General features: G+C 41.0%; 1 long non-coding RNA gene across 1 annotated transcript in view; it reads right to left on the bottom strand.

Annotated features, from left to right (window-relative positions):
* The window catches only part of LOC106502463, a 32,347-nt gene continuing 21,137 nt past the window's right edge, over positions 14,269-25,478 (bottom strand). The window contains exons 2-3 of the long non-coding RNA XR_001296059.2: positions 20,347-20,862; positions 14,269-14,807 (exon numbers count right to left, since the gene is read on the bottom strand). This is a non-coding gene — a long non-coding RNA (uncharacterized LOC106502463). The remainder of the gene's footprint in view (positions 14,808-20,346; positions 20,863-25,478) is intronic.

Raw genomic sequence — 25,478 nt, 5'->3', positions numbered from 1 at the left:
ATACCCCACGCCCAAGGGCAAAGGAGAAGCCCAAGCAAGATGGTAGAAGCAGCGAATTCACGGTTAGAATCAAACCCCCTTCCCCCCAGAGATGCTCAGAGGGCTCAAACAAACCTTGTGCACAACCAGAAACCAGGGAGCCCACAGAGACAGTACAGTACAGTGTTTGTCTCCTGTGGAGGTGCAGGTCAGCAGTGGACTGCCACAGGGGCAGGGCTCAGGGCGCAGCAGACCTGGGTGTGGCATAAGCGCTCTTGGAGGAGGTGGCCATCAACCCCGCCATTACACAGGACTGGGAAACAGACTCTTGGATGGCACCAACAGAACCTTGTGCACCAGCACACAGGAGAAAGGAGCAGTGACCCCACAAGAGACTGACCCAGACCTGCCTGCGAGTGTCCAGGAGTCTCCAGCGGAGGCTTGGGTCAGCAGTGGCCTGCTGCAGGATTGGGGGCACTGAATATAGCAGTACGTGCATGGGATCTTTTGAAGGAGGCGCCATTATCTCCATTACCTCCACCACAGTTTCAGTTCAGTTCAGTTCAGCCACTCAGTCGTGTCCAACTCTTTGCAACCCCATGAATCGCAGCACACCAGGCCTCCCTGTCCATCACCAACTCCCAGAGTTCACTCAAACTCACGTCCATCGAGTTGGTGATGCCAACCAGCCATCTCATCCTCTGTCGCCCCCTTCTGCTCCTGCCCCCAATCCTTCCCAGCATCAGAGTCTTTTCCAATGAGTCAACCCTTCACATGAGGTGGCCAAAGTACTGGAGTTTCAGCTTTAGCATCAGTCCTTCCAAAGAACACCCAGGACTGATCTCCTTCAGAATGGACTGGTTGGATCTCCTTGCAGTCCAAGGGACTCTCAACAGTCTTTTCCATTGTTAGGCCTCAGGTAAATAGGAGGGAGGGAACACAGCTCCACCCATCAACAGAAAATTGGATTAAAGATTTACTGAGCATGGCCCTGCCCATCAGAACGAGACCCAGATTCCCCCTCAGTCAGTCTCTCCCATCAGGAAGATTCCATAAGCCTCTTATCTTTCTCCATCAGAGGGCAGACAGACTGAAAGCCACAATCACAAAAAACTAACCAATCTAATCACATGGACCACAGCCTTGTCTAACTCAATGAAACTATGAGCCATGCCCTGTTAGGGCCACCCAAGACAGATGGGTCATGGTGGAGAGTTCTGAAAAAACGTGGTCCACTGGAGAAAGGAATGGCAAACCACGCCAGTATTCTTGCCTTGAGAACCCCATGAACAGTATGAAAGGGCAAAAAGATAGGATACTGAAAGATGAACTCCCCAGGCCTATGGGTTCCCAATATGCTACTGGAGATCAGTGGAGAAATAACTCCAGAAAGAATGAAGAGACAGAGCCAAAGCAAAACAACACCCAGCTGTGGATGTGACTGGTGATGGAAGCAAGGCCAGATGCTGTAAAGAGCAATATTGCATAGGAACCTGGAATGTTGGGTCCATAAATCAAGGTAAACTGGAAGTGGTCAAACAGGAGATGGCAAGAGTGAGCACTGACATTCTAGGAATCAGCGAACTAAAATGGACTCAAGTAGGTGAATTTAACTCAGATGACCATTATATCTACTACTGTGGGCAGGAATCCCTTAGAAGAAATGGAGTAGCCATCCCAGTCAACAAAAGAGCCTGAAATGAAGTACTTGGATGCAATCTCAAAAATGACAGAATGATCTCTGTTCTTCTCCAAGGCAAACCATTCATCACAGTAATCCAAGTCTATGCCCCGACCACTAATGCTGAAGAAGCTGAAGTTGAACGGTTCTATGAAGACCTACAATACCTTTTAGAACTAACATCCCAGACCTACAATACCTTTTAGAACTAACACCCCAAAAAGATGTCCTTTTCATTACAGGGGACTGGAATGCAAAAAGTAAGAAGTCAAGAAACACCTGGAATAACAGGCAAATTTGGCCTTGGAGTACAGAATGAAGCAGAGCAAAAGCTAATAGAGTTTTGCCAAGAGAATTCACTGGTCATAGCAAACACCCTCTTACAACAACACAAGAGAAGACTACACATGGACACCACCCGATGGTCAACACCAAAATCACATTGATTATATATTCTTTGCAGCCAAAGATGGAGAAGCTCTATACAGTCAGCAAAAACAAGACTGGGAGTGGACTGTGGCTCATGAACTCCTTATTGCCAAATTCAGACTTAAATTCAAGAAAGTAAGGAAAACCAGTAGACCATTCAGGTATGACCTAAATCCAATACCTTATGATTATACAGTGGAAATGAGAAATAGATTTAAGGGACTAATCTGATAGACAAGAGTGCCTGATGAACTATGGATGGAGGTTCGTGACATTGTACAGAGGACAGGGATCAAGACCATCCCCAAGAAAAAGAAATGCAAAAAAGCAAAATGGTTGTCTGAGGAGGGCTTACAAATAGCTGTGAAAAGAAGAGAAGCAAAAAGCAAAGGAGAAAAGGAAAGATATAAGCATCTGAATGTAGAGTTCCAAAGAATAGCAAGGAGAGATAAGAAAGCCTTCCTCGATGATCAATGCAAAGAAATAGAGGAAAACAACAGAATAGGAAAGACTAGAGATCTCCTCAAGAAAATTGGAGATACCAAGAGAACATTTCATGCAAAGATGGGCTCGATAAAGGACAGAAATGGTATGGACCTAACAGAAGCAGAAGATATTAAGAAGAGGTGGCAAGAATACACAGAAGAACTATACAAAAAAGAGCTTCACGATCCAGATAGTCACGATGGTGTGATCACTCACCTAGAGCCAGACATCTTGGAATACGAAGTCAAGTGGGCCTTAGAAAAGCATCACTACGAACAAAGCTAGTGGAGGTGATGGAATTCCAGTTGAGCTATTTCAAACCCTGAAAGATGATGCTTGAAAGTGCTGCACTCAATACATCAGCAAATTTGGAAAACTCAGCAGTGGTCACAGGACTGGAAAAGGTCAGTTTTCATTCCAGTCCCAAAGAAAGACAAAGCCGAAGAATGCTCAAACTACTGCAGAATTGCAATCATCTCACACACTAGTAAAGTAATGTCAAAATTCTCCAAGCCAGGCTTTAACAGTATGTGAACAATGAACTTCCAGATGTTCAAGCTGGTTTTAGAAAAGACAGAGGAACCAGAGATCAATTGCCAACATCCGCTGGATCATTGAAAAAGCAAGTGAGTTTCAGAAAAACATCTGCTTTATTGCCTATGCCAAAGCCTTTGACTGTGTGGATCACTATAAACTGTGGAAAATTCTTCAAGAGATGGGAATACTAGACCACCTGATCTGCCTCTTGAGAAATCTGTATGCAGGTCAAGAAGAAACAGTTAGAACTGGACATGGAACAGCAGACTGGTTCCAAATAGGAAAAGGAGTATGTCAAGGCTGTATATTGTCACCATGCTTATTTAACTTCTATTTTAACATCATGAGAAATGCTGGGCTGGAAGAAGCACAAGCTGGAGTCGAGACTGCCGGGAGAAATATCAATAACCTCAGATATGCAGATGACACCACCCTTAGGGCAGAAAGCGAAGAACTAAAGAGCCTCTTGATGAAAGTGAAAGAGGAGAGTGAAAAAGTTGGCTTTAAACTCAACATTCAGAAAACTAAGATCATGGCATCTGGTCCCATCACTTCATGACAAATAGATGGGAAACAATGGAAACAGTGGCAGACTTTATTTTTGGGGGCTCCAAAATCACTGCAATGGTGACTGCAGCCATGAAATTAAAAGATGCTTACTCCTTGGAAGAAAAGTTATGATCAACCTAGAGAACATATTAAAAAGCAGAGACATTTGCCAACAAAAGTCCGTCTAGTCAAGGCTATGGTTTTTCCAGTGGTCATGTATGGATGTGAGAGTTGGACTATAAAGAAGGCCTAGTGCTAAAGAATTGATGCCTTTGAACTGTGGTGTTGAAGACTCTTGAGAGTCCCTTGGACTGCAAGGAGATCAAACCTGTCAATCCTAAAGGAAATCAGTCCTGAATACTTGTTGGAAGGACTGATGCTGAAGCTGAAACTCCAATACTTTGGGCCACCTGATGGGAAGAACTGACTCATTTGAAAAGACCCTGATGCTGGGAAGGATTGACGGCAGGAGGAGAAGGGATGGCAGAGGATGAGATGGTTGGATGGCATTACCGGCTCGATGGACATGAGTCTGAGTAAACTCTGGAAGTTGGTGATGGACAGGAAGGCCTGGCGTGCTGCAGTCCATGGGGTCGCAAATAGGACAGGACTGAGAGACTGAATTGAACTGATTTTCATTTTGGGGAATTACTCAAAATAGACACTAGGTGGAGTCAGCATCACATTTCTCACTATTGTTTGTTTTGTTTTGTTTTTTTCTTTTAAGTCCGATTTAATCAGGTTTCCGGTTTGTGTTTTGTTTTTTTTTTTTTACCAGTTCTGCTACTTACATTTTAAGGATTATTGCAAAAACAAAACAACAGCAGCAAGCAAAACCCACAGTATTTTAAGCACGATTTTTTTCTGAGTTTAGATTGGAAATTAAGTGTGCATTTAATGTCTGATTGTTTAGATTGAAGGCAGGAGGAGAGGGGGAGGACAGAGGATGAGATGGTTGGATGGCATCGCCGATTCAAGGGACATGAGTTTGGGCACACTCTGGGAGATGGTGAAGGACGGATGCCTGGCCTGCTGCAGTCCATGGGGTCCCAAAGAGTTGGACACAGCTAAGCTACTGAACAACCAATGCTCTTAGATACCAAAAGAGGGTGCTCTAATATATTTTTAAAATGCACTTCTTAGGAATAAAAAAGCCCCAGCTTTTTCTTTTATGCAACAAAAAGTTCTTTCTTTCTGTCTAACAGGGTTGACTGGATTTCTTTCTTTTTAAAATCTAAGATAGCTATGCACAAATGCTTTATTCATTACAATAAAATTAAAACCAGTTCTCAGTTCTCTGCAATCTTAGATTAAAAATTGACCTTTTTTTTTTTGAGTTAAAAGCACTGTTTTCAGTTGTGACTTTGAAAAGCCTCTGGCAGTAAATGGTATTTGAATGTGTGGTTTCATTCTTGATTTAATTTGAGATATCTTTTATCACTTGACAACTTTCCCCTCTGCTTAGGAGAAAGGTGGGTCTCGTGAAAACCGAATTCGAGTTAACCAAGTGATTATTCCTGGTCTTCCAAGGGCAGGAAGGGAAATAGGGGGGATTTCCCCCACAAATTCTGCTTTATGTTGTGTGGGAAAGTTGGGTGCACAAAGAAGATGCTAGTCAAATTGTCTTAACAAGGAGCCTGCTGAGGCAAGAGGCACAACACACAGCTATTCGATGCCTCTGGAGTGCTTTCGCTGGACACAAAGTTCCCCACTCAGTGATGGTGTAAGAGGTGTGGAGGGAAGGGGTGCGGGGGGCAGAAACAGCTAACACTGAATATACATTAAAGACTGTTGTTTAGTTGCTAAGTCCTGTCCGACTCTTTTGCCACATTTTGGATGTTGCCCACAAGGCTCCTCTGTCCATGGCATTTCCCAGGCAAGAATCCAGGAGTGGGTTGCCATTTCCTTCTCCAAGGGATCTTCCCAACCCAGGGATATAACCTGTGTCTCCTGCATTGCAAATGGATTCTTTACTGCTGAGCTACCAGGGAAGCCCCTACTGGTAATTAAATGAATGGTTCTCTTCTTCTTGTGAGAATGCCTGCTTCCCTACAGAATGGATGCTTAGGTGTTTGGCCAGGAGATGGTGTGGGGAGGGGTGTGAGGGGGGCAAATTATTCCATCAGGGGTTGTAGACCCAGGAAAATAATTTCTTAGTTACCTTGTTGTTGTTTAGTCACTAAGTTGTGTCCCACTCTTTTGCGACTCCATGGATTGTAGCCTTCCAGGCACCTCTGTGCATGGAATATTTCAGGCAAGAATACTGGAGTGGGTTGCCACGCCTTCCTCCAGAGGATCTTCCCAACCCAGGGATGGAACTCACGTCTCCTGCATTGCAGGCAGATTCTTTACCACTGAGCCACCTGGGAAGCCAAATGGGAAGTGGGTGACAAACTAACCCAAACTAGCCAAACTGGTCCAAAAAACTCCATGTCAGAGAACAGATCTAGATGCTGCCAGAAATTTCAGTCCATAGAAACGCCGTTTCAGCCTTCACACCTCCCCTCCCAGCGCTGGTGATGTGTTTCTTGCATATCTAATTTACCTTAGCTGGTAACTTGCTAACAAAAAAAGCAACCTCTCCTCTTTGCCCTTTCTCTTTGTTTTTTCAGTGTTAAGAAATTTCATTTCAAATGCCCTCAGTCTTCAGAGAAAGCAGGCGGACGTGGAAATTAGAGTTTGAATCAGTGTTGTCTATGTTACTAAGTCTTCATTTTAATTAGTTGGGGAGACAGCCATGCTCTGGTAGCGAAAGTGAGTAGAATTTCTAGATCCACCAAAGGCCTATGTGGATTTTCTAAAGAGGAACAAAACACTAACCAGATGGTATTTAGTTAATAGGCCAACTTTAAAGGCAAGTATTTGTTTTGAACTCTTTCCTAAGGGAGAGAAAGTTAGCTAATTAATAGAAGAAAAGAGATAAGAGAAAAGCCAGAGGAGAAGAAATACTAAAAATAATGAATAAAGAGAAATGCGAGGAGGAATGGATATTGGAAAATAAGGGGAACAAACTAAGCAGTTCTAGAAAAATAGAAAATTAGAAAAAATGTGTTACTGCAGATTTTTCACCAAATGGTTTCCTAGGAAACTTAACAATGGTTCTCTCTCTGCTGAGTAATTATTGAAGGACATACTGGATTTAGAGTCTGCTGGCTCCACCAGTATCAAATGGAAAGCAAACACATTTCAGGCGTTTTAGTCATGAGCACCATCTTTTCTATATTTTGCTTTTCTCCCGACAGAAATGGTTGATTTCAACAATTTTGGAAGATAATAGAAGAAGAGCAGTGAGATCGAAACACAGGCATGGTGAAATATTTGAGAAAGCGGATTAGTCCAGGCCGGCACATTAGTATGTGTGACATCAAGTAACAAACCGTGCAAAAAGTAAATTAGGAAGCAGCTCAGAGCCCATGTGGCCATGTGCGGTCATCTTTACAGTTTGCCAAGTATGCTGCTGAAAAGCATTTTTCCATGTAAAGAGCTTGGTGCACTTGAAGACTTCTAGTCTAGAGATTAAAATAAATCACATTGCGAAGCCATGTTTCATCTTCCATAAACCTGCAGCTTCTATTATCACTGGCATAAAGAGCAAACATTACACAATGCTTTACTGCTCCTATGTGAATTTGTCTTTCCTATAGCTTACGCTATTTTCCAGAAAATATTAATATTACATTGTTATGTAATGTAAACCCCTTTCTGCAAAGCTGTCTTCTTGTATTTTGGGGGCTGGATACTTGGTTTTGTGTATGTGTGGGGTGTGTTTGTGTGTGTGTGTGTGTGCGTGTGTGTGTGTTTGGAGTAGTGTGAGAAGGGATGGGGGCAAAAGGAGTGATAGGGGTTGTCTTTCATGATGACTCAGGCCATCTCTTTTTGCTTAACAAAAGCAGGACTCAAGAGTGTAAGAATTTTTGTTATTGTTTGGAAATATAACTTGATTGTGTCACCTTTTTCCTTCACATGAATACAAGTTACCTATAAGGGAAACTTCCAAAATCACAATCTATCGTATGGGATAGAATAAATTCTAAATCATAAATATTTATGCTTCAATTCAGTTCAGTCACTCAGTCATGTCCGACTCTATGCGACTCCATGGACTGCAGCACGCCAGGCTTCCCTGTCCATCACCAGCTCCCAGAGCTTGCTCAAATTGATGTCCATCGAGTTGGTGATGCCATCCAACCATCTCACCATCTGTTATCTGCCGGGAGCCAGCATGAGGAACTCCACGCATGGCAAAGGTCATGAGGAAGGAGGCTTGGCATATGCAAAGGCGTGATCAAGCCTCAGGAAACCCCCTGTTCCCGAGCATCTACCCCAAAACCAGAGTCTGTTTTATGCTCTCACCTACACCTCTGACTTTACGGGGGGCTCTCCCCCATAACCGTTTTTCTTGGAGAAGGAGTAAACGTGCAGCTCCAAGGCAATAAAAATTCCTGGGCGTGACAAGAGTGTTTCAGCTTACGGACTCCTCTGAAGGTTATCTAGCCCGCCTGTATAGGTTCGTCTGGCCACATGTGATTGTTTACAGCCTCCCAACCTGAGAGGCATGAGATGTTTTAGACTTACTAAAGGCAAAATCTTTTGGGGAGTTAGAAATTATTAGTATAAGGGGTTGGTTAGGAATTATATTGGTGAAGGGTTCTTCATTTGTTGTGTCAATAATTGCTGCTAATTCCCTGCTCTGGGTGGGACAAGGATGTTTCAGGTCAAACCTCTCTGCTGACAGACTAGCTTGTGTGACAGGATTATCCATACTGCTGCCACTAGGCACATGATTGTTTACTACCTCTCAACCATAAACAGCACAGAGAGTTTTGGAGTATTTTGAGAGTCTTAATTAGCACAGGGCTTTTTCTTCTTGTTGAGTCAATGATTGCCGCCAGGCCTCCATATCCTTAGGCACCTGGGAATACACTAATCAATGTATTTGGAATATAGCAAAGGAAATATAGTAGTTTTTGATGTTAGCAATACTAGACTTTTTGAGTTAATGGATTTTCTCTTTTGTAATAGATCACTGTACTTTGTTATAAATCACTGTGTCCTTGCTATGTAAAAATGTAACTTTATCATATCTTAAGACTTAAATAGATCTTAAGGGGAGCATTGGTGAAAGGATTTTCATTTGTTGGGCTGATGTTTGCTGCTACATCTCCATGTTCCCTACCCTTATAATGAATATAACTAGCATATAGGAAGAAATAAGTATTAACCTTTAAGCATATAGGAGAAATAAGTATTAACCTTTAAGAGTGATCATGTTAACCTTGGGTTAAATAAATTCCTTTCTTGATTGTAACTCACTACACCCTCACCCTATAGGAATGTAACTTTATTTGGAGGGTGGTGCCTGATTTAAGAAAAAACACCCTTGGAAGAAATAAGTTTTTTGGTTATCAGAAAGAAAGGATCATAAAATGTCAGCAGGTCTCACTCATGGCCAGAAGATGATGTACCTCTTTTATACATTTATGTGAAGCACCTGATTTTGATAAAGGTCAGGACTGCTGACTCCCGCGTGACTCTGTATTCATCCCTGTGTGTAACGAAAGGTATATAAGCAAACCCCAAAATAAAGAAATTGGATCAGTTTCCGGAAAGACCGATTCCCCCATGTCACTTCTTTCTTGCTCCCGTTTTTCTGGCTGAATTCCCATCTGGAGCATGGATGCTATTCCATGTAATCCAAGTTATTCAGCCTCTTTTTCTCCACTAATCTTCCTATTACACTATCCATTTCTAATCTCTCTATATCTGTGATTAAATATGTATTTTTCCAAAGACGCCGACTCCGTCCCCACCTTCGAATCACCCTGGATCCACCGGGGCTGGACCCCGGCAGTCGTCCCCTTCTCCTCCTGCATTCAATCTTTCCCAGCATCAGGGTCTCTCCCAATGAGTCAGTTCTTTGCATCAGGTGGCCAAAGTGTTGGAGCTTTAGTATCAGCCCTTCCAATGAATATTTAGGACTGATTTTCTTTAGGATTTATTGGTTTGATATCCTTGCAGTCTTCTCCAACACCACAGTTCAAAAGCATCAATTCTTTCATGCACAGCTTTCTTTATGGTCCAACATGCATACATGTTGGTCTCACATGCCTACATGGTCATACATGCATACATGACTACTGGAAAAACCATAGATTTGACCAGATGGATCTTTGTCAGCAAAGTAATGCCTCTGCTTTTTAAAATGCTATCTAGGTTTGTCATAAATATTTATGCTTATAGACAACAAATTGGAAAAGTTTAGCATAAAACAAACAAAAATTACCTATTGCTTTTGGCAAATGTCTAGATTTCCTCCTCAGAATTCATTTTGTCAATTATTTTTTCCTCTTCACTTTTGTGTAGCATGGAAAAAAGTAAATCTAAGAAGTTCACAGCAGGACTAGAAACAAAGCAAATGCAGTACTCAAACTTTGGTCACCTGGGTGGATCAAGTGAAAGGGAAAGTGGTCGTTCAGTTGTGTCTGACCGTTTGTGACCCAATGGAGTGTAGTACACCAGGCTCCTCTGTCCACGGGATTCTCCAGGCAAGGATGCTGGAGTAGGTTGTTACGTCCTCCTCCAGGGGATCTTCCTGACCCAGGGATTGAACCTGGGTCTCCCACATTGCAGGCAGATTCTCTACCATCTGAGCTAGCAGGGAAGCCTTGCATCAAAGTCAAGATTTTTCCAAAATAGAAAGGAGGGAGAGAAAGCCAAGAAAATCATGGTAGCTTTTTGCTTTACTGGTATTTATTTGTTTTCCTGGATCCAGGTAGAAAACAGAAAATGAGGGGAAAAATCAAATTATGTATGGAACATCTCTGCATATTTTATGACATTTGAGCACAGCCTATGCTTGTGTATGTATACTTTTTAAAGGTCATTTTATGTTTTAGTTGAGCAGGATAGCCACACATTTTAATTATCAGTAAATCTTGTGTTCTCAGTCTCTCAGTAGTGTCCGACTTTGCGACCCCATGGACTGTAGCCCGCCAGGCTCCTCTGTCCATGGGATTCTCCAGGCAAGAATACTGGAGTGGGTTGCCATCTCCTTCTCCAGGGGATCTTCCTGACCCAGGGATTGAACCCCAGTCTCATGTCTCCTGCCTTGGCAGATGGGTTCTTTACCACTAGTGCCACCTGGGAAGCCCCCTTTTCTTCTAGTAATCCTTATTTCTTTTAAGACAGTGAAAATATTTAAATCTTGATGTCTAATATACTGTCAAAAAACATTTTAATGTAATCAAATCACTATTTTTCAGTTTTTCTTCAGTAATGAACTAAATCAACATTATTGTTGGTATTATATCATTGGTTAGGCAATGATTATCAAATTTTAAAATTTAATGATGCATTATTCTAAATTTGTTTGTAGTCAAGCACATTCCAAAATTTAAAGGAAAAAAGCTGTATTCAATCTTATATCAATTTTAATACTGAATTAAATTTAATTAATATTTAAATTAAAATACCTAATTAATAATTAAATTAAAATAATTTAATCAAAATCTTAATCAATTTTAATACTTCTTATATATGGGCTAATGCTCACAGAGATTGGTAAATTAAAATGGATTTTCCCAAGTATTCCATTTTTTTATTTTTTATAAAGATTATTTTTCATGAAGATTGCTATTTTTAAAAATAACTACTATATTTCTTAAGATAATTGGAATATTGCTACTTGTCTCACAAGTCCAGGATTTTGAGTTCTCTGGAAGGTGTGAACCAACAAGAAGGTGCTGGCAGCAGAGATAAAGGTTCTGAAATGGTGACTTTTAGAAATTCCCTGATGGTTAAGTGGTTAGGACTCTGTGCTTGTAATGTGGGGGCATGAGTTCAATCCCTGGCTGAGGAACTAAGATCTACAAACCTGTAGTACAGCCAAAAAAAAAAAGTGAAATAGTGACTTTCTTCTTCATGTCATGTGATGTCATTCATCCCTTGTACTTTCACTGTTTTCAAACCTCTAATGAACTCTTAAATGTCTATTATTTGAGGATACTAAACCAATCCAATCCAACCAATCCATTCTAAAGGAGATCAGCCCTGGGATTTCTTTGGAAGGAATGATGCTAAAGCTGAAACTCCAATGCTTTGGCCTCCTCATGCGAAAAGTTGACTCACTGGAAAAGACTCGATGCTGGGAGGGATTGAGGGCAGGAGGAGAAGGGGACAACAGAGGATGAGATGGCTGGATGGCATCACGGACTCGATGGACGTGAGTCTGAGTGAACTCCGGGAGTTGGTGATGGACAGGGAGGTCTGGCGTACTGCACTTCATGGGGTCGCAAAGAGTCGGACACAACTGAGCGACTGAACGGAACTGAACTGAACTGAAACCAATTAACCTTTGCTTCACAGTTAACTCACTACTACTAACTATCTGGGAGAGTGTCTGTAATGCACACTTTCTGTGATGTTGTAAATTTGCATCACTCATACCACCCCTGAGGACAGACCTCTTCCACCTGCTGTTTGCCATGTCTAGGTAGTATCTAGACTCATCTGTTATATGACCCATACTTAATCATCTTAACTGTGATTTAATAAGATTAACAAAAAGTATTTAAGATTAAGATGAACAAAGTATTCATCAGTGTCTGCAAGATGCACTCAGTCTTAATTTAAGCAAAAATAACTTATTGATTCATATAACTGTAAGTCCAGAAGTGTAGCCAACCCCAACCCGTTAAAATGTGGGCCCAGAGCCTTCAGTAATGCTGTTGGGCTCTGGCTACACTTTTAGCTCTGTGTGTGTGTTTGGATTATTCACAGTTGTAGCCAGGAGCTCAAGCAAGTCACAGGGCTCTGACCCTCTCTTTAGGTGTTGCTTGCTTTCGCCTGACTGATTTTCCATACCAGAACCAGATGTGTGACTGGTAAGATGGCCATCGATGATCCCACACTCCTGATTGCTAGCTTAAACTTTCCACAGGGGAAAGAGACTGATGTTTCTCAACAAGTCCAGTGAATAATTTCTGGGATACTTTGGTCCATCCGACCCAAAACATGTTCCATACTGAACCTTTTAGCTATAGAGAGAGGGTACTTGGACTGGCCATGGCTGACTCTTATTTTCTCCACTGTGGCAAGGAAGAGAGGGTCAGCCCCATCTGAGCTCTGTGAAATTCAACTGAAGATTAATTTGGTACCTACACTGGGGAGCAAATCAACAAAAAGGCAAATACCTTATTTTCCTAAATTTTAACAATAATTTATAATACTGCTCCCATTTGTTAAAGAACACATAACCATGGTGATAAAGTGGAAGGTAAATGATGGTTAATTTTTTCTCTACATCTGTGTATATGTGAACATTTTTGTGTTAGTTAGGGAAAAGAAATACATCTCTGTTTCTGGGGATCTGGTGCTCCCAGATGGAGTAGTATGACTCGTCACCCTAAATATTTCCTCTCATGGAGTAACATGACTTGTAACCTTCAATATTAGCTCACATGACTAACGTCATGCAGCCTCCTTATATATCCTTTCTTCTAGCCCATAATCTTGAAACTAAAGTCAACCATGCTTAATTGCCATGAATGTTTGTGGGCTATTTCCTTGTTATGGTCAAATAATGGTTTGAGTACAGTGAAGATTAAAGCAGGAAAATCGCTGAGCTAAGATAAAAGACATAATTCACTTGTATCCTTTGTCACAAGCAATAAGAATGCAGTGGAGTCCTGAATTACAATTTTCCATAATAGCAGACATTTTGATTCTTCTTTTCATGTCTCAATTTGAGTTTCCAGTATTAATCATCCGTTATAGCATTCACAGCTGTTGTGCACGATGGCAGAGGAACATTTTAGAGTATTAAGTGATTTATATTACTTTTAGATGTCATGGAAATTTCGATACCAGTTTAACTAGATAACAACTGAATGCTAGAATTATGGGTGGCTTTAAATGTATTAACATATATCAAGAGAATTATGTAAATTTTAATAATTAAATAATATTGCATGCATGCATGTTAAGTCACTTCAGTTGTGTCTGACTCTGTGCAACCCTATGGACTATAGCCCATCAGCTGCCCATGGGATTCTCCAGGCAAGAATATTGGAGTGGGTTGCCATTTCCTTCTCCAGGGGATCTTCCCAATCCAGGGATGGAACCTCCATCTCTTTTATCTCCTGCATTGGCAGGCAAGTTCTTTACCACTAGCTCCACATGGGAAGTCCAAATGATACTAGTATTCATTAATTTTAAGAAATTTAATATTAATTTTAAATTTTATTTGCTTTATAATTTTAATAGGTTATATTGGATATTTCAGAAGGAAAGCTCTTTGAAAACATAGAAAATACTTTTAATTTTATTTTTTTGCATTGATTTTAATTTCCTTGTGTTTTTTTTTTGCCTTGGATATATTTGCAATCCAATAGAGTTCTATGAAATTAGGGTGTTAGAACTACTGGAATCTACAGAAACATGGTGGTATCTTAAAAAAAATTTTTTTTAATTTTATTGAAGTATAGTCAATTTATCATGTTGTCTTAATTTCTGCTGTACAGCAAAGTGATTCAGTTACACATGTAAATTCTTTTTCATATTATTTTCCATGGTAATTTTTCATAGACTATTGAATATACTTCCCTGTGCTATACAGTAAGACCTTGTTTTTATCTAATTTTGCTTTACTTTAAAAAAACTATATTCTGTCTTTGTACACTTTGAATATAAGTACATACTGTCTTTTAATCATCTAGAATAACTGCTACCAATAGAACACAAAATAAGTGAAAAATCTTATTAATTGCAATACAATTATTTTGCTTAAATGAAGATAAGAAAATTCATTTTGAATAATTGTATAATTTATACATTTTGCTTTTCATTATTAGTCACCCATCCATTGACATAGCTCACTAACAGTGCAATCAGATGTACAGTAACAAAAATTATTTTGTCTTCATTATTTTGCTAATTTTCATCCTTAGGAACTCACACAGTCACATATGTCTTTGGATCTTGAAGGTATATTTGTCAGGGCAGGGAGTCATTGTGAAGATGTATTTGTCAAGGCAGGGAGACAGGACCTATATTCAGTGGCTTGGGAGCCTCCATCTTTCCTCTTCCTCTGGGATCCAGTAATGTTAAAGTCAGGATGAACAGAGAACACAAGGAACTTGGTCTAAACCTGGATGTCATAAAAAGAATTTAAGGTGTTGTTAAGAGCAGCATTGGAATGACAGAGGCCCATGAAAAGAGAAACATGAAGTCAGGACGTAGCTGATAAATGGGATAATGAGGAGAAGTTGAAAGACTAGGTTTATACTGTGGAGTTTTTCCTGTCCTTCAGGATTGCTTAAATTACTGAGTTTTTCTGTGTTTTTGTGCTAAATATGCTTTTACTTTGTTGCTCAATTATCTGTTATACACATTATCTCATTAAAAGTTCACATTCGGCATCCATTTAGTGAGTTTAAATCTTTGTGTGGGGAAGTCTCTGGTGGTCCAGTGGCTAAGACTCTGAACTCCCAAGGCAGGGGTCCTGGGTTCAACCTCTGATTGGGAAACTAGATCCTGCATGTCACAACTAAGAACTTACCTGCTATAACGAGAAGATTCCACACACAGAAACAAAGGCCTGACACCACCAAATAAATCAATAAAAATATTTTAAAAACTCTTTGTGTGAAAATTTAGTTATAATACATTTATACGCACATAAATGTACATGAATATATATATACTTAAATATTTTCTTTGGTCATAGACTAGAGATCATGAAACTGATGTCAATAATTTCTACTTAATCTAAGTTAATTCAGGATTTTTATTCTTAAACTCTGTGTGTCTGTTTCCACACAAACTCTGTGTGTCTGTAAAACAGGTTTTATAGCAGCACTTACATCATAGGGTTGTTGTGAGAATTAAATATGTTAATATATGTAAGCTGGGGCCTCCCTGGTAGCTCAGTTGGTAGAGAATCTGCCTGCAATGTGGGAGACCTGGGTTCAATTCCTGGGTTGGGAAGATCCCCTGGAGAAGGGAATGGCTACCTACTTCATGCAGATGTGTTAATATAGGTAAACTACATCAAATAGTGCTTGGCCTATAGAAAGCCCTATAGTAAAAATAGCTATTAATATAATAGCAAACTATAATAGTGATAGCTTGCTACTATTGTTATTATCTGTGCCCTCATCCTTGATGTTGATCCCAAGTGGTGACGGGTCATAGGGGACAAGGGGGGTGGGCATGCATCTTGTCCTTGGTTTTCACCATCTATGTTTGCTTCCTGGCATCCTTGCTGAGAAGTCTTATTCCTTTAAAGTTTCTGCTCAGGTTACTGCCCCATCCTGTCTACAGGCTTTTCTGGTTTCCCTTCACACTTAGCTATTTTTGTACCTCTTTTCAGCACATTTAGCTCAGGAAGGTTCTGTATCAGACATGTGTTAAATAATGCAAAGGGCCACTTTTATTTAATGCTCAGGGATGCTGGAAGGTAAGAAGGGAACTCAACAAAGCTTCTGCCTCCTCTCCATCGAAGAATCAAGGCACTGACTCTTCATCGCTCAGGTCCCTCCAACTATTGCTGTCCTATGTTCCATCTCAGAACTCAGCTCAGGAAAGGAAGGCGGTGGAGGACTCTGGGCCTTAGCAGGGACTCGGAAGCTCCCAAGCTCTCTGGTTTCCTGCTCATCTTTCTTTTTTCTCTTCTCCCATCCTTTTCCCCAGCCCAGGTAATCTTTACTTCCTATGGACCATCTGAGATCTGAGCTGGAGGGCTGGCTCTTATTTCATCAGGCTTTCCTTCAGACCCGTTGTTAATGTCCTTGGGTCCCTATGCCCAAATGTTCTGACTTCTGTATCTGAAAATCCACTGCCCCTCCCCAGTCTGCCACCCCAATATCCTCCCCCTCCTTTTCTCTGTGGGCACAGCTCCTCCCCGGAGGCTTAGCTGACTAGCAAAGTAATTTAATAATGTGATTCTAGAAGGCTAAGGACCAAAAACAAGGAATCAATGATTTATATTGCAAAATATATCTTGTCTGTATAAGTCTTTGTGTTCTGGGAAAAACCTGACTTTTTCTGGAGGTATGATTGTCCTTGTCGGCAGTCTCCAAAAGAGTGAGGACCAGTTTCCTATAGAGAATCTATTTCACAAGAACAGTAACTTCCTTATCACGCAATGCAGCCTGTGCTTCTCTGGGTGACATTTCCTCCCCTATCTCCAAGGTTAAGCCTAAGTAAGTGAGTATCGCAGGCAACACCCTTGACTAGCATTACCAGTCATTTTAAAGGACTTTTCCTCTTTCAAGTGCTGGCCTAAACTTCTGCCATCCTTTCTTGCTCTTCTCCGGGGACATTGGCCATAATAAAGGTTGAAGCTGTTCTTCAAAAACAAGCTCTGGGGACTTCCTTGATAGTCCAGTGGCTAACACTGCCCACTCCCAATGCAGGGGGCACAGGTTCGACCCCTGATCAGGGAACTAGATTCCACATGCTGCAACTAAGAGTTTGCATGCCACAAAAAAGATTCCACAAGCTGCAATGAAGATATGAAAGTTGCTCAGTCTTGTCCGACTCTTTGCGACCCCATGGCCTATATAGTCCATGGAATTCTCCAGGCTTGAATACTGGAGTGGGTAGTCTTTTCCTTCTCCAGGGGATCTTCCCAACCCAGGGATCGAACCCAGGTCTCCTGCATTGCAGGCAGATTCTTAACCAGCTGAGCCACAAAGGAAGCCCAAGAATGCTGGAGTGGGTAGCCTATCCCTTCTCCAGGGGATCTTCCTAACCCAGGGATTGAACCAAGGTCTCCTGCAATGCCGGCAGATTCTTTACCAACTGAGCTATCGGGGAGGCCATGGTATAGCCAAATATATATACACACACATAGAATAAGCTCTGGTGAAAGATCTCTTGCATAAAAGGTAAAGAGTTGGCTTTGCTTATACAAGACTGGGTGCCTTGTATCCTTTGTCTAAGCTTCTGACACCTTTGAAAGGGCACACTATTAACAATTATGCCAGGACAGAAGGCATGAATTGGAATAGTCTTGCTCCCACCCAACAGACCAAACTTTATGGCTGTTAGAGTTTACCGAGAGCAAACAAAGCCCTAGCCATGTCTACTCCCCCTCATGGTGATGGCCTAGTCTTTTGGCATCAACAGTCCAAGAAAATGTAGGCTAAACTTTGGCTGCACAGAGTCAGGGGCCTCCCTCTGATGTGTTGAGTCCACCTAAGCCTGCACGGTCCCTGTTGTTTTAGCCATAGCCTCTTTGTAAGGGTCTTGGCTAAGAACAAGATGCTATTTTCACAAAGGCAAAGAAAGAGAAAAATGCTTTCTTCAGATGTCACGTTTAACAGCTATCTGAAATAATCTCTCTACAGGAATAAGTGGTTGACTCTGATTTTACCATAGAGTCTAAACCCTTCTTCCAAAGTACAGTCTATGGCCTAGCACATACCCCAGGCTGCTACTTGATGACCGCTCTGCAAGGTGACTTGCTAGCTTTGAAAAAAAATTCAGAGCCTAAAGAATGGGCTCTAACTAAAATTTTCACTCCTTCCTAGTGTTCTCCAGGGATTCAGAGAATTGGATCTCTGTGGCAGTTTAGAAGGCTCTGTTGACATCTGTTTCCTTCCTGATATAGGCTCTCCTGCATCTACCCAGAAAATGCAAAGCATTCAGCAGTCTGCTCACACTCAGTTGCATCACTGCCCAGCAGTTTATCTGAAGTTGGGGTTGACTTCGGAGTCTGCCAGTTCTCTCCCATCTGTCCCCTCAAGATGATCCGGTTCTGCGGTGATTTGCGTTTATTATAGACAGGCTTCTCCTATAGTAGGTAGCATTTTAGCCCACAAGACCCTGTTGCATAAGAAATGCAATTTTATTTTTTATAGTCAAATTTGGTTTCAAATAGAAGTTCCACAAAGTGATTTTTACCTAATCTGTTGATTCTAGATAGTTTCATCTCATTTAAACTTCTCAGCTGATGAATGTATTGTATTTCATAGAAGACTACCAGCCCGGTATTTCCTCTCTTTCTCAAGTCAAATCTACCAGGTTTCCAGCTCTAGTGCCCACATGCTGACCAGCCTCCCTTCCACTCCGTTTCAGTGGAAGAAATAGCGCTACTCTTAAGGCAACTCCGTCACTGCCCTGTAGTTCTCAGACCCTTCCACCTTCTCAGGGATTTATCTCTTGAAAGTATACCCTTTTTCTTAGTTTTACACGAGAACTTCAAATAATTCAAAAGGTCAGACTCTTTCAACTCAAAAGTGTTGGCTTTCAAAACTTGCTTTTCGCCTGTCGCCTTCCCTGTTCTTCGGTGGTAATAAGAGGTGCCTCGAAGTCTGGTTGGAAAGAATAATGGGATAAAAGAGCATGACCAGGGTGAAAAACACCATGGCTAAACAGTACAAAATATATTACCCTATTGCACTTTGGTGTATAATGTTACTTTGCACAAAGTTTTGTGCTTTGTATAATGTTAAACTTTGCCTTTGCCCACGGCAGGCTCTGAGGCAGGCTGCAGGGCGCCTCGAGGCCACTGCTGCTCCCCGCCTCTCCTGCGTTTTACTATCACAGGTAAGGGCACCTTCTCCGTGAGGGCTGTAATGAGGGCTGCCGCTGACTGCCTCAAGGGACAATCATTAGCATAGCCTTACTGTCCCTGATGTACAAGCCTCTCTGATCATCATTCCCTATGTACCACACTATTTTCATGAGCGTGCGTGCGTGCTCAGCCGCTTCAGTCCGGTCGGACTCCTTGCGACCCTATGGACTGCAGCCCGCCAGGCTCCTCTGTCCATCGGGATTCTCCAGGCAAGAATACTGGAGTGGGTTGCCATGCCCTCCTGCAGTAACACGAGCATACCAACACGCTGTAATACCTGCCATTATCCAAAAAAACTGAGAAATTCCCTGGTGGTCCCGTGGTCGGACTCTCCATGTTTCCACTGCAGGGAACGCGGGTTTATTCCCTGGTCTGGGAATTAAGATACTGCATGCTGCACGGTACAGTCAGAAAATAAAAAGTTTGCATGACCTGACATAAACTTCCAGCCACTTCCCCAAATTATGAGTTCTTCTTTATGAAAAACTTTGCAAAAGGCTTCTCTGTACTCACTCCTCCAGTTCCTCTCTTAGCTTTTCTGGAACCCATTCTCATCACTCCTATCAGATATCAACAGCCTCCATGTGACCCAATCTGAAGATCAGCTCTGTCTTCATCTCTCCCAGTTTCTCATTTATATTTGACAAAGTTAATCAGTCACTCCCTTTGAAATTCTTCTTCCTTTGCCTTCTGGTACATAAAACTATCCTTGTTTGCCTCCCACCTCACTAGCCACTTTGTTTTAAGCTTCCTTGTCTGGAATCTTCTACTTTTCCTGATTTATTAACAGAAAGTCCTTAAGGCTCAGTCGTTGAATTGCTTCTCTGTGCTGTCCACATTCATTCCTTGGAACTTAGGAGTTTGACGACCTAATCCAGTCCCATGACTTTAAAGATTAATTATATGTTTTGGTGGCTCCAAAATGTACATTTTAATGGAAAATCTCTCTTCTGAGCTCTAGAATGCCATATACAAAAGTCTGCTTGGTATCTGCCTTGGATACATAATAGACATCTTATACTTATCACTTCCAAAGAGCAATGCTGATTTACCCCTTCTAAACTACTTCCCCCCTAGATTTTTAAAATGTACTAAATGGAGTTACCATTCAATAAGTTGCTCCAGTCAAAATCCTGTCATCTTTCTTGATGCTGCCCTTTCTCTCATGTGAGACAGGACAGGAAATCTCAGCAGGGTGAGTGTCACCGATGTCCAAGGAAGATGACTGAGGATTAGGTCCTGTGGTACCATCCTGACAACCACTTCCTTCCTGGCCCCTGGCCCTTTGTCCTTTCATCTCATCTTCTGTCTTTAGATCTTAGATGAAACTTCATGGAGAAGGAGGAGGGAATCTTTGAACTGAGCTGGAGAAAGATCTAAAATGTCTCAATAATCACAAATTTTACTAAGTTTGCAAAAAAAAGTGAGCATATTACGTTTTCTGCTTTTAGGTCAAAATGGGAAGTAAGTTATTAGTCAAGTTCAGTTACAGAACAAAGACATACATTATTACATACAGGTCTGGGCTGCAAATTCATACCCACTACCTTTGAGGTTTCTCTTCTTTCCTGACAGGTTGCTCAAGGAGGCTACAGGAACCCCAGTGAATCAGCAAGGTGATCTATAAAGGAGCCAGAAGAAAATATTAATGCCCTCATTCGTATTTAATTTTATGTAAAATTAGATCTAAATTAATCTTTACTAAGATATATATGAATAGATAGATAGATTTGCATTAGTCCTTTACTGAGGCACATATCAGTCACTTGTCATGCCATGTCCCAAGGCAGAGTGCTTAACAGTGAGTCCCTCATTTTTCATCCCATTTCAGTTCCATGATATACTGCATTGTATATGGACCCAACTAAGTGAATTCATAAATCATGTTATCCAGTTTTATTTAAACTAAGCATTATGAAATGAGGCAAAAAGATGGAAAATATGTCTAAGAAAATGAAGATTTAAAACAATGCTAAGAGCATACGACTTAACAGCAAAAAGTGAGTGCTGGTATGTGCGTTCTGACTCCTAGTGGAAGTTCTTGTCAGTCACAGTCTAGGGTATAAACTGGGAGCATATAAATAGTTTTAACAGAAAACGAAAAGAAAGTTCACAATTACAAGAAGACCACTTGAAATGTGCATTTATGGCCATTATCATTGAAAGTAATACTCAAACCTAAGTGTACATTTGGCCTTGAAATAGTAGTTCATAGTAATATGGCTGCTGCTGCTAAGTCGCTTCAGTCGTGTCCGATTCTGTGCGACCCCATAGATGGCAGCCCACCAGGCTCCCCCGTCCCTAGGATTCTCCAGGCAAGAACATGGAGTGGGTTGTCATTTCCTTCTCCAGTGCATGAAAGGGAAAAGAGAAGGGGAAATCGCTCAGTTGTGTCCAACTGTTCGCGACCTCATGGACTGCAGCCTACCAGGGTCCTCTGCCCATGGGATTTCCCAGGCAAGAGTACTGGAGTGGGGTGCCATTGCCTTCTCCGAATAGTAATATGGAGTCATCTACAATTAGCAATATCATATATAAAAATATTATTTGTCTTCATCTCATTCTCTTCAATTTATATTTTATATGAGTTATGCATGCTATGTTACCATGGTAGGTAAATATATATAAGTTATGAATAAATAAATGCACAAATATGAGGTGGATAAACATTTTATCGATGAGGCGCAAGATAAAAATTATTTAGAGATCATTGCTCATTAGGACAGCAATTAGCAGGGCTACTTCTAAATCTTACAGTGGAAATAGTAGAGCTACACAGTACTTCAAGAAGGTTCTTAAAGAAACAAGGCCCTTTGGGACCAACGTATATTTTGCTCTCTTCTTGGGTTTTTCTTTTGAAGAGTTATAAAGCAGGATCACTAGTGTCCCGAACCCAGAATGAGTCCCACGCTCTTTCATTCATTAATTTATTCAAATGTACTCATTAAGTACCTCCTGTGTGTAAAGAAAGCCCAGAGGTTCCTCCTAAGAATTTCCAAATCAAGTTACAAGCGTTCTTGGCAACAATTCTGAACTGTATTTGGCTGCCGTCTTTCCCCGCAGGGTGTATGCCAACCCAGCAAATGAATTACAGAAAGGCATTTGTCGCTGCTCAAACTAACAATCTAGACAAGCAAACCAATTTTAAATAATTCCTCGTTTAAAACCTGACTTGCAATAAAGTGCTATTACAAATTTCTTCTCCTCCTCCTCTTAGCTTTCTCCTTTTGATATATTAAAGTCATGTTATAAATTGTCAGAAGCATCTACTGTTAGTCAGGTTAAGCAAAGAATACACTTCTGGCAATAGCTACGTATCTATTGAGCTCTTAGTGTGACACTATTCTAAGCATTTAATTTGTATGCACTCATTTAATCCTCACAACCATGATTTAACTATGACAATGAGAGTTTTAAAGACGAATTGAGGTGCAGAAAAGTTCCCTTTAATTTTACATATGGTAAGGAGTAGAGGCAGTATTTAGCCCCTAGCAGTCTGGCCAAAGAGCAAATATCCTACATCACTATGCTATAATACAACTCTAGACTACTTATGGTTCATTTGGCAAATGTTGCTTTTTTCTCTTTTAATTTTATTCCCAGCTGACTCAATGGTAAAGAATCCACCTGCCAAAGCAGGAGATGCAGATTCAATCCCTGGGTCAGGAATACCCCCTGGAGAAGGCAATGACAACCCACTCCAGTATTCTTGCCTGGAAAATCCCATGGACAGAGGCGGCTGGTGAGTTACAGTCCATGGGGTCACAAAGAGTCAGACACGACTTAGTGGCTAAGCATGCACTCATGAGCTATAGTTTACATGCAACAAATGTGTCCATTTGAAGTGTACAGTTTGATGGTTTTGACAAACATACACATCCAAGTATCCAACAAACCAATCAACATGGAGAATTTTTTTTTTTCTCTAAAATGTTTACTTATGCCTTTTTGCAAGAAACAGTAGTTGAGTAATTGCCTTTTCCTGTTTATAAAATGTCCCTCTTTATTCCTAGCAAGTTTCTGTGTTCTGGGCTTCTTTGTCTGGTTGTTTAAATTAAATAAAATTACTTTATTGTAGTATCACTATGAACAAAGATAGTGGAGGTGATGGGATTCCAGTTGATCTTTTTCAAATCCTAAAAGATGATGCTGCACTCAATATGCCAGCAAATTTGGAAAACTCAGCAGTGGCCACAGGACTGGAAAAGGTCAGTTTTCATTCCAGTCCCAAAGAAAGTCAATGCCAAAGAATGCTCAAACTACCACATAATTGTACTCATCTCATATGCTAGTAAAGTAATGCTCAAAATTCTCCAAGCGAGGCTTCAACAATACATGAACTGTGAACTTCCAGATGTTCAAGCTGGATTTAGAAAAGGCAGAGGAACCAGGGATCAAATTGCCAACATCTGCTGAATCATCGAAAAAGCAAGAGAGCTCCAGAAAAACATCTACTTCTGTTTTATTGATTACACCAAAGCCTTTCTGTAGATCACAACAAACTGTGGAAAATTCTTAAAGAGATGGGAATATCAGACCACCTTACCCGCCTCCTGAAAAATCTGTAAGTCAAGAAGCAACGGTTAGAACTGGATATGGAACAATACACTGGTTCCAAATTAGGAAAGCAATATGTCAAGGCTGTATATTATCACCATGCTTATTTAACTTTTATGAAGTCATGCAAAATGCAAGACTGGATGAAGCGCAAACTGGAATCAAGATTGCTGGGAGAAATATCAATAACCTCAGATACGCAGATGATACCACCCTTATGGCAGAAAGTGAGGAGGAACAAAAGGGCCTCTTGTTGAAAGTGAAAGAGGAGAGTGAAAAGCTGGCTTAAAACTCAACATTCAGAAAACTAAGATCATGGCATCAAGTCCCATCATTTCATGGCAAATAGATGGGGAAACAATGCAAACAGTGACAAACTTTCATTTCTTGGGCTCCAAAATCACTGCAGATGGTGACTGCAGCCATGAAATTAAAAGAAGCTTGCTCCTTGGAAGAAAAGCTATGACAAACCTAGACAGCATATTAAAATGAGACACTGCTTTGCCTACAAAGGTCTGTCTAGTCAAAGCTCTGATGCTTTGGCCATCTGATGCAAAGAACTGACTTATTGGAAAAGACCCTGATACTGCAAAAGATTGAAGACAGGAGAAGGGGATGACGGAGGATGAGATGGTTGGATGGCATCACCGATCTGATGGACATGAGTTTGAGTAAGCTCCGGGAGTTGGTGATGGACAGGGAAGCCTGGTGTGCTGCCATCCATGGGATCGCAAAGGGTAGTACACGACTGAGTGACTGAACTGAACTGATTAAAGTATATTGCTATACTGACCAAAATGGATATAATAAAGCTACAAAATGCTACAAATGAAAAAATGAAACATTTTGAGAGATAAATCTATAAGTGTGGCTTCTGCAATGTACTACTTGTTTCAAAATTGATTTGAACAATTAAAACGAGTCTTTGCTGAGCATTTCCTTTTATGTTGACTAGGGCTATTTTGTCAGCCGTAGATACCTGAAAGAAAACAGCACATGTATCGCTGCTGCGGCTGCTGCTAAGTCGCTTCAGTCGTGTCCGACTCTGTGCGATCCCATAGACGGCAGCCCACCAGGCTCCCCCATCCCTGGGATACTCCAGGCAAGAGTACTGGAGTGGGTTGCTGGGTGTTGCTAAATACTGACTGGGTGCCTCTGGGTGAGTGCATAAGATATGAAGTATGAGGCTCCTATAAGGTGACTGATAACATAAGTAGGTCAAAGTTCTCTTAACTTCTCAGATAGAGTTTCCATAAAGTGAAACTTGAAAATGGACTAACATAATGTAGAAGTACCGAAGAATTCTAGGGCATTAGAGAAAGAAGAAACCTAAATTGATGACCCAGAATAACATCATCATTTCCAGGCAAAGATACAAACGTTAAGGGGTTAGATAATTTATCTAAGGATATATATATAGATAACCAGTATAAGAAATCCTGTGTTTTGAACCTAGACAGTAGTCAAAACAAGAATATCTCCTAATAGGCTTTTCATGTAGGGCAGCAGCAGATTATTTTATTAATTTATCTAAATGCTGGTTGTGAACAGGTATAAGATTAAAGGTGATAATCCCTAGGTTATGGAGTTTTGCTTCATTTTGTTTTTAATTATTTTTACAGCCAAAGACTATCTTGAAGAGATTGGGAATATAAACTTATACATGGAAGACAAACACAC

The sequence above is a fragment of the Capra hircus genome, chromosome 9 (assembly GCF_001704415.2).
Source record: "Capra hircus breed San Clemente chromosome 9, ASM170441v1, whole genome shotgun sequence".
NCBI classification, from domain to species: domain Eukaryota; kingdom Metazoa; phylum Chordata; class Mammalia; order Artiodactyla; family Bovidae; genus Capra; species Capra hircus.
This window is presented reverse-complemented; position numbering and strand designations above follow the sequence as displayed.